The sequence below is a fragment of the Triticum aestivum genome, chromosome 7A, assembly GCF_018294505.1.
Source record: "Triticum aestivum cultivar Chinese Spring chromosome 7A, IWGSC CS RefSeq v2.1, whole genome shotgun sequence".
Lineage (NCBI taxonomy): Eukaryota > Viridiplantae > Streptophyta > Magnoliopsida > Poales > Poaceae > Triticum > Triticum aestivum.
The window spans coordinates 129,199,512-129,208,817 of record NC_057812.1 but is presented as its reverse complement, the minus strand read 5'-3'; the positions used below and the strand labels follow the sequence as shown (position 1 = coordinate 129,208,817).

Genomic DNA, 9,306 nt, shown 5'->3' with positions numbered 1-9,306 from the left:
TATTTAGATCTAAAAATTGTAGAATATGAAGGGAAACGTAAAGAACCTCCCGGATTCGAGCTTGATTCCGCTAAACGATAGCGCTTGTTATGACTAGCTAGGGGCGTTAAACGATAGCGCTTGTTGGGAGGCAACCAAATTTTATTTCTATTCCTTGCTTTTTGCTCCTGTTTAGTAATAAATAAATTATCTAGCCTCTGTTTTGGTTGTGTTTTTTGTGTTTAATTAGTGTTTGTGCCAAGTAGAACCATTGAGAAGACTTGGGGAAAGTCTTGATTGAACTTGCTGTAAAAAAACAGAAACTTTAGCACTCACGAGAACTGCTATCATTTTTAATTGGAAAGTGCTATTTAGTTAATTATTTTTGCAGATGATTAATAGATAAATTCCTCACGTCCAGCAATTTATTTTAGAATTTTTGGGGTTCCAGATCGTGCGCTAGCTACAGATTATTACAGACTGTTCTGTTTTTGACAGATTCTGTTTTTCGTGTGTTGTTTGCTTATTTTGATGAATCTATGGCTAGTAAAATAGTTTATAATCCATAGAGAAGTTGGAATACAGTAGATATAACACCATTATAAATAAAGAATGAGTTCATTACAGTACCTTGAAGTGGTCTTTTGTTTTCTTTCGCTAACGGAGCTCACGAGTTTTCTACTTTAAGTTTTGTGTTGTGAAGTTTTAAGTTTTGGGTAAAGATTTGATGGATTATGGAACAAGGAGTGGCAAGAGCCTAAGCTTGGGGATGACCATGGCACCCCCAATCGAGAAATAAGAGATCGAGTGCTTCCCGCGCCTCCTCAGAGCTCAGGCGATTCGGGCCGTCCATCTCATTTTACTAATGCGAATCTAACCGTCGGATCGAGCCTCTGGATGATCTGGGCCGCCGGATCAAAAAAACGGCGCTGTAGCAATGAGTAGTTACCGTCGTCTCGTGCCACCGTGCATAATTCCGCTGCCCCACCGAGGGCATTTCCTTCATTTCACCAACAGTGGGTATAAAAAGGAGGCGGCTCCCGTGGCGGAGACCTAGCCGCCGCCTCCTCCAGCACCCGCTCGTCCCTCCTCATCCACCCAACCCCTAACCCTAGGAGCTCCCGCCGCCGCCGTCTACTTCGCCCAGCCCGCCGGACCGCCGCCATCCACTTCCCTGGCGTCGTCGCCATCGTCCTCACCTGCACAGGCAGGAGGAGCGCCCCCACCATCTTCTCTCCTCCTCCCCTCATCACGAGCCAGGACAAGGAGGGCCACCGTGGCCAAGCAGGTCAGGCGACGCGTCCAGATCACCAAGGAACCGCCCGTCGGCCATGGCGCGACCGAGCAGAGCAGGTGAGGAGGGAGACGTTGGTTCCTCTTTCCCGCTGCATATATAGGTCTATATATCGTGATTCGTAGGGATTTTAGCCTCAGCATGGCCCAGTTGCTGCGGATTGGTTGAAGTGAGTCTCGTACCAGTGGATTTGATCTCCCCTAAATCTTTTTGCGTTTGGATCCTTTTGCATCTCCTGTTCCTCTTTTGGTTTCTTCTTCTTGCCTCTGTTGTTCCTTTGGATGTTTCATGGGCTATTTTGGCTGCTTGCTGAGCGTTCATTTTCTTCTTTTGCTTCATTCTTATGTGCTTCCTCTTCACCTGATTGACATTGTATTGTTTATGTGCTGCCTAATTTGTTTTGCAGGTACTATCCTTGTCGTGGATTGCTGCCTCACGTGTACGCAGAGCACATCTTGGGTGTTTAGGTGGCTGACTTACCCCCCTAATTTATTTTTCCTATTAGGTTTGATGCGTGTATGGCTCCCTAATAAGCAGTTCTCTTTGGTGCATCATGTTTTACCGGTTGTTTGATTGATTAGAGAGCCGTACCACATTTATTTACGAGAGGAGGTGCTTGATAGATAGGGATTTAGTAGAAGAAACTGCTATATAGGGATGGCCCTTGTATGTTTATTAAAGAAATTTTTGATGCAGGCCTCAGGCTTTCTTGGGTTTATTAAGTGAAAGAGCTAGATTAGCCTACCAGTTCTCTTTGAGTTTGCACATAAATCCTTCATCTTTAGTACATGATCTTGGAGGTTTAGTTCAGTTAAAAAGATCATGCCATGTGACCTTTAGTATTTATGTCTAGATTAGAGATCATATGCAAATAATCTTTTTCAATGGATATGGTAATTTGCAGTAGATACATGTTATTAGCTCTATACTGTGGATTATTTCCTATGATTTTTGGGTCTGGTTGGCATAAATGACATTATTTTTGGGTCTGTCCAGATCTTGCACTAAGCCATGAATTATGAAGACTTAGCTTTGGAGAAATTTACAATTCTTTGTGCTAGCTAACTTTGCTTATCCAGATTGCATTGACATAGTGTTCAATCTTGCCTTCTATTGTTACTAATGCAGGTTGCAAGGTCAGTTTAGTCTACTGCAACCAAGATGAATGTGCATCAATCTGGAATTGAGATTCTCAATATTCAGACATTGTCGATAACAAGGTACCTGACTATATATAGTGAAGTCTACTTCTTTTGTCCTTCCTGTTGTTAATAGTTTTTCCATCGCTATTAGCCAACCAGCAGGATTTGAATCATTATATGAGTGCAAGGAGATGTCATGTGTCATGTAAATTGTAAGTTATGTAGGGCTTGGTTATTGCAGTTTTTAGTTGGGTTGTGAGCACCTCATCTACTCAACACCAGCTATACTTGATGTGTACTTGCATATATGTATATGCCGCATATCATGATACTAATGACACTTTCCTGCTACCTCAGTACTTCAGTATGGTACAACTTTGCTGAAAAGTAATAAGGTAAATTAGTCATTATTTTGTTTGACCACGTGGAGGGCGCGCTGCCGGCTCCCGGGCCCTAGAAATTGCAGTTTCTTTTTCTTCTTCCATCTTTCATTTTCTTTCCTTTTTCTTCACCCGATTGACACTAATTTGTTTGTATGCTTTCTTATTTGTTTTGCAAGTACATATCATGGTGTTGATTGCCGACTCGCCTTTTACCTGGCAGTGGATGCAGATTTCTTGGGTGTTTAGGTAGCTTATTTTACCTCCCCCTCCCCTCTATTTTTTTACTTATGTTTGATGCAATCTTGATAATTGTTTGTTCTCGAACGGGTTCATAGATGGTAGTAGAACTTCTGAAAACATTTGATTTCTCATTTCACAAGTGAGTTGTTGGAGATTCTCCATCTACAATTGCAGTAAGCTGTACGTTGCAGTATGATGAGGGACACATGGATTTAGATTTGCTAGCAAGAATACAGGTGTGAGGAGACAAAAAAAGCAATCTTGGCTTTAGAGCCACGAGGTGCTGATATAGTTATAGAGATTTCATATTTGTCATTTGATCCCGAGATAAACAATAGTGGACGTATGTCCTATCTTTTATAATGAAGTACTTTTGTGTGCAGTGAAAACAAATAATTTTATTATTATGCCTAATCAAATGGTTCTATCTGTAATTAGTTAATCTATATCACCGATTCGGCATAATCCACCATTCTGTATACTTTTTTGAGTACTGCACTCCTGAATCATGGGAGTTTAGTTTGAAGCATCAGCTCAATATATAGTATTGTGTTCTCTATAATATACTTCTTTGTGAATTTCTATCAGATATAATTGGTCTAAAATAATACCAAGCTTGTGTTGATACCATTCCAACCATTGTGGTATCATGGTTAGGTACTATGACTCATCGATCTCTTTTTCCTGCAGATCTGTAGTTCTTCCCGTCGCTGGTCTGTATCTATTACCACACTCATCGATATGTGGCAGAATTCAAGTCTTCGTCCACGTCCAACGACCTGCAGGTTATGGGTCCCACTATCAGGCATTGTAGTCTGAAAACGTACGCTGTACTTTATTCACTCATACTCTGTCCCCAGAAGCTTTTATGCATTTGGTAGGAAGTAAACTCTATTTGCATTCAGAAATATTTCTGCTGAATACTTGATTTCTATAAGTTTCATAAAATTTATGAAAAATGTGGTTGGGTTTCCCTTGTCCCTGAAATTTAAAGCTTTGTTGAATTACTGTACAGTGATCAGATCAACTCGATCATGCATGGCCTGTGTGTTATTATTCTTCGTCAGTTTTGTTCTGAAACGGATGGGGACAAAAGCACGTTGTCACATACCATTCACATGTTTTAGGTGAAAATGTCACGGAACGAATTTGTTGTGCTTAATTATCCAAGTTAAATGACATTGTACGTATGTACATACTTGTGTTGGACTGTTATGAAGCATATATTCAGCCACAATTAGTAGACGGGATCTGTGTGCATTCACGAACCAGCTAATTTTTACCCTGTTTGTTTTCTTCACATTCACGGATAAAATCTTACTAAATGAGTGAGTGCATAAATTGATTGGTCACTTGTGAAAGCTCTACTTGCATTGGCGATTATTTCTGCTCAACTAATACTCATCGGCTAGGATTTGTATCAGTGAATGTGCCTCTCTCTATGATTCACATACTTGTTACACCACTTAAGAACAAAACGGAAGTAAATTAAAGCTGCATGAAAAAAAACCGCATTACTACTCTCCAGTGCTTTACTACTCTGTTTCCTCTGCTCTTGGTAACTCCAGTTCAATTCAGTGGGTGTGAAACAAAAGATGCATTCACATGTCTGTAACTTTGTATCTTGGTTCTGTTTTTATTGTTAGTTCCAAAAGATATAGTCACCTCTTTGTGACTTCAATTGCTATAACATGTCTACTCTTCGTTTAGATTTTTTTATTCCAGTTGTGTTGCTGTAAGCGAGCAGGTTTCTTGTGGGGAGTGGAGATGATTGCTTGCGCTTTCTTTTTATCTCACTTGTATCCCAAACAGAGTTTTCACACAGTTGATGTAGTGCCAGTTTGCCCGGATATTCCATGTAGCGGTTTTAGTTTGTTTTTATTCATATAAGTACTAGATGAGCTGCACTATATGTTCTCTGATCCGTTGGGCCCAAACATGTACAACTGGATCTGATTGTTATATTTTAATTCAATTTAGGACATTATTGTAGCTACCTATATAGAGTACAATTTACTTTCTTTGTCCTCCTATGGCCGCTAACTAAATCTTTTTGTTTTCTTCTTCTTTTGCTCAGGGCCCTATGCTCCTATCGTTTTAGTGAGAATAGTGCCAGTGATTCAAAAGGTAATGTCACCTCCATTGAAAATGAAGTGTGATTTAGTAGCATTAGGCTTGCAGTTTAAGAGATCTTGCCATCCATTTTTCCTAGATTTTGGGGATGTGTAAAGTGTAAAATTATAGATCGCTTAGACTTTGGGTGGAGCTGAAGAAGTTATCTAAACTTTATCTTAAATTTGTACTTACTGGCCATTGATGTTGTCATGCATTCCTAATAGCATCCATGAATGGTTAATGCATGCACAATACTATTCCTCTATATTCTTAAACTTTTATTTATTTAGTCATTTACCCTGCTACTTCATAATTTTCATTGTTCACCTTTCTCTCTTTTGGTGCTTTTTACAAAACTTAGAGCTGCGCTTCATGTATTTAGAGACATTATCTTCATTGCATAAGCAGTTCCTTCATTACAAATCCTAGAACTGAAACCTTTCACTTTGAAGGCAGGAGACTAATACGAACCGTGAGTGTTTCATAGAGAAATATGTTCATATGAAGCAAAAGAAAGTCATGGAGTACCATGCAATTACATCATGATTAATTATTAGCCTATTGTGATACTCAAAACCTGCTAAAGACAATATTTATGACTAAATGTTTGACATGATCTCATGTCTGATTTGCTAATGGTGGTCACAAGATCTCAATTCTGACAGCAGAAGAAAGAAATGATGCATGTTACTTTCATTGTTGTCCTCGCAGTTAATTACATGATCTCAGGTCTCTCTCTCCAAGTTGATTTTTCTCCATGTCAGTAATCATCTTCTCCCCTAATTCAGATTCATTTTTTTGTAGTTGCTCTTAGAGAACATATCACTTTGTTGCTGCACATATGTGACGCTTTTAAGCAAAATGCAAGATGTTTGAGGAAATGGCAATAAGTGTATGTTTGTCGAGGTGCTCTCTTCTTATTTATTTGACATGATAAAGCATGGACCTTCTTGTTCAGGTGTTAGATTTCTCAATCCATACTTCCATACAAATATCAGTTCTTGACTGGTTATTCAGTAACCTTGCACATGTTCATTTTCTCTCTATATCACCAGTATTAAAGTTCATACATAATACCTTATATTATTTGCTTTAGAACATTGCAAATCAAGGTAAGCGGTGCATTTGGGAAATTCATATTCTATTCAAAAGCACTTCATCGATACCGTCAAATGCTTCACAGTAGAATATGCTACTTCATTTTTTAGGTGTCCTAAGGTTTCATAATTTGTTGTATTATCTAAAGCAACATGTTTTATCATTTTAGTTAGCATTGCACCAATAAAAAACCACAAATTATACACATTCTCACCCTTTGTAAAGATCGGATATACCCAACCTTATCTGATCTTAATAAAAGGGATTATAAACCAGTCAGATCATATACCTATGCCATCATCCTCGGATAGTATATATTGAAATACAGTCATTCGCGACAACATAATCTACTGCAGTAACCCAAAGGATAAAATCCATCTAGAAGACGAACACCAAGGAAAGAAAAAGGTAGACCTGTGTCGAAGGAGTCTGGCGCCTGCCGTGGTGGCGCGTACTGAGGTTGGGGAAAAGCACGAGAGCAAACCCTAGACAGATCCCTAAACAACAACAAAGCTATGGATGAGCAGATGTAAATCACAAACAAAAAGGCAAACTAGAATGTCGACGATTTGCCCTTTGAAGCCCTTTTAAACAAAGCCCTGGATTAGAAGATGTATATGATCTGGCTAGTTTATAATCCCTTTTGTTGTGCTGTTAACTAGCTACTGTAAGATGATATCCTTTCTTGTGCTTTCAGAAGATCCATATGGCTTGGTAGGAAAAACATTGGCCTTCTATGCTTTCTTATTGTGTATTGATGGAGCAACTATTGTTACAGATTCTGAGGTCCCTATGTATATGGATCGATTGGTAACTGACCTGTAGATGGCTTGATAACACGCATGTGTGTTACTTACCCAACTATCACTTGTGGACTCACATCTTGTTGCTTCTTTAAAGCATCGGTCGTCGATGATTTTCTGCTGAGCATAATGGAAGACACAAGCAGCCGCTTGGAAGGACATCTGGAAAAAAGGGCGCAGGGTGCGCTATTAGATGCCACCTCTGTCGTTTCATAACTGCTACTAGGCCTATCAAGGTAATTTTGTCTTATTGTACATATAATGCTCTTTCTTCTCGATGCATCCTGTCATCATTCCCGTTGGTCTATGTTATGGAGACTTTAGTTTTCTATATGCCGAGTTTTTGTTATACGTTCATGTATTTTGTGATGAAGCTGCATATACGTTCTTTTTTGTTCTGTGCATTGATAACACGAGGTCTAGGTTGTAGAATATTAAATCCACGGTTAGCTATCAACAAGGATTGTGTATTCTGTTTTCGTCGACAATGTTGAATATGCATTTTAGTGCCAATGATGATATAGTTTAGAGAGACGATTTGATCACTTTCTTAAGCTGCTAAACCAATCATGAAATATACTTTTATGTTCATATATTGTTTGGTGGCTTCTCAATTTGTGCATCCAAACAAACTTTGTTTCTGAGTGACTCTTCAGTAGACTCTTGTTTTATTAATGGTTGATGGAATGATGAATACAAAGATAAATTTCCTTGGATTTGATTGATGTATTAGATAAGGCCCATTTCTTACTTGGACCATATTGATTCTTATTGGCCTACTGGTAAAGTTCAAGATATTAGGAATCATTCTATTCTATATGTCTCACTGTTTGTTTGTATCAGGTTCGTGTGAGACGGCCCTATGAAGTACATCGACAAGGCAGATGAATTACGCCACTTATTAGTATGCTTAGTGCTTATGGCTCCGTAGTTGGCTCTCCTTTATTATGTTCCTGTTCTTATTACCTCCTCTTATGTCTTCTCGCTTTTGTTTTGAACTTTATGTCGAATGGCTATCTTTCGTGTTCATATGAGCGTACTGAATTTGATCCTACCTTATAATCTGATGGTGATCTTGAGCTCCATTGTGTTTTATTTTTATCATAATTAAATGTTTCTTACTTTATTATTATCCTGTATAAGTGCAAATGCTATACATGGATTCCAACTGACATGTTGTTACATGCTTCGGCAAAACGCTGGGACCGGCATCCTCGCGCCAAGGCGCGATTCCGATCTAGTATAATCTATGGACACCTAAAAGCCAAAGCTTGGGGATGCCCCGGAAGGCATCCCCTTTTTCGTCTACTTCTATCGGTAACTTTACTTGGAGTTATATTTTTATTCACCACGTGATATGTGTTTTGCTTGGAGCGTCTTTTATGATTTGAGTCTTTTCTTATTAGTTTACCACAATCATCCTTGCTGTACACACCTTTTGAGAGAGCTATACATGATTTGGAATTTGATAGAATACTCTATGTGCTTCACTTATATCTTTTGAGATTAATAATTTTGCTCTAGTGCTTCACTTATATCTTTTAGAGCACGGTGGTGAATTTGTTTTATAGAAATTATTGATCTCTCATGCTCCACTTAGATTATTTTGAGAGTCTTAATAGCATGGTAATTTGCTTAAAATCCTAATATGCTTGGTATGCAAGATTAATAATAAAACTTTCTTATGAGTGTGTTGAATACTAAGAAAAGTTTGGTGCTTGATGATTGTTTTGAGATATGGAGGTAATAATATCAAAGTCATGCTAGTTGAGCAGTTGTGAAATTGAGAAATATTTGTGTTGAGGTTTGCAAGTCCCGTAGCATGCACGTATGGTAAACATTATGCAACAAATTTGAAACATGAGGTGTTATTTGATTGTCTTCCTTATGAGTGGCGGTCGGGGACGAGCGATGGTCTTTTCCTACCAATCTATCCCCCTAGGAGCATGCGCATAGTGCCGAGGTTTTTGATGACTTGTAGTTTTTTGCAATAAGTATGTGAGTTCCTTATGACTAATGTTGAGTCCATGGATTATACGCACTCTCACCCTTCCACCCTTGTTAGCCTCTTTGGTACCGTGCATTGCCCTTTCTCACATTGAAAGTTGGCGCAAACTTATTATTTGTTTGTTGCCCAGAAAAACCCCGGTGCATCCAAACCCCGTGATATGATACGCTCTTTCACACATAAATCTCCTTATATCTTCCTCAAAACAGCCACCATACCTACCTATTATGGCATTTTCATAGCC

At 38.8% G+C, this 9,306-nt stretch overlaps 1 long non-coding RNA gene across 9 annotated transcripts; it reads left to right on the top strand.

The window, feature by feature from the left end:
* The first annotated feature begins 1,016 nt into the window (after nucleotides 1-1,016).
* LOC123146926 (uncharacterized) lies at nucleotides 1,017-8,133 on the top strand. Of its 9 annotated transcripts, none has more exons than XR_006472983.1 (7): nucleotides 1,017-1,332; nucleotides 1,680-1,740; nucleotides 2,402-3,044; nucleotides 3,729-3,861; nucleotides 5,116-6,111; nucleotides 6,949-7,290; nucleotides 7,898-8,133. It is a non-coding gene; the product is annotated as an uncharacterized lncRNA (long non-coding RNA). The 9 variants fall into 9 exon arrangements; XR_006472982.1 differs by having other exon boundaries at nucleotides 5,116-7,061; nucleotides 7,152-7,290; XR_006472979.1 differs by having other exon boundaries at nucleotides 1,018-1,332; nucleotides 2,402-2,493; nucleotides 2,975-3,044; nucleotides 5,116-7,290.
* The last annotated feature ends 1,173 nt before the right edge of the window (nucleotides 8,134-9,306 follow it).